Source organism: Anguilla anguilla, chromosome 2, assembly GCF_013347855.1.
Source record: "Anguilla anguilla isolate fAngAng1 chromosome 2, fAngAng1.pri, whole genome shotgun sequence".
Classification (NCBI taxonomy): domain Eukaryota; kingdom Metazoa; phylum Chordata; class Actinopteri; order Anguilliformes; family Anguillidae; genus Anguilla; species Anguilla anguilla.
In genome coordinates, this window is record NC_049202.1 from 75,793,372 (window position 1) to 75,794,180 (window position 809).

Genomic DNA, 809 nt, shown 5'->3' on the forward strand with positions numbered 1-809 from the left:
GTGTGCGTGTAAGGCGTGTGTGTAGTGTTTGTGTGAGTGTATGAGTGTGTATGTGTAGGTGTTTTTGTATAAGATAAGATACAAGATTCTGTGTGAATTGTCCAGTTACTTTTGGTCCCTCAGAAATGAGGGAACTATGTAAAAATGGTTGTGTTAACTATGTAGTTCACCCTGTATGGATATACATACCAGCAAACCAAAGTTCAGTCTGTACCATAACATCATATTCATTGTTTTATTTAAATCCTATGTGCTGCAGTACAGACCCAAAACAACAAAAATTGTGGAACCGTCCAAATATTTACAGTCTGTGCTGAAAGGTTGTAAGTATATAATATTGTGTGTTTGTGTTGCATATGGGACATCTGGATCTGATTAGCAGGCATTCTGCATGCTGGGGTCAATTCCCAGTACGCACCTCCACAATGAGAACATTTACACTGCAAACATATCCCCTTCCCCACTGCACACATCTCCCATTCCCCACTGCACACATCTCCCCTTCCCCACTGCACACATCCCCCCTTTCCCACTGCACACATTTCCCATTCCCCACTGCACACATCCCCCCTTTCCCACTGCACACATCCCCTTTCCCACTGTACACATCCCCCCTTTCCCACTGCACACCTCCCCATACCCACATCTCCTTCCCCACAGCACACATCTTCCCATACCCACTGCACACATTTCCCCATACCCACATCTCCCCTTCCCCCATGAGTAAGAGACAGAGAAGCAGCATGTGACAGCATGAAAAATGTCTTATCCCTTCAGTGGTAACCAAGCCCAACTGTGCTTACCTTCAG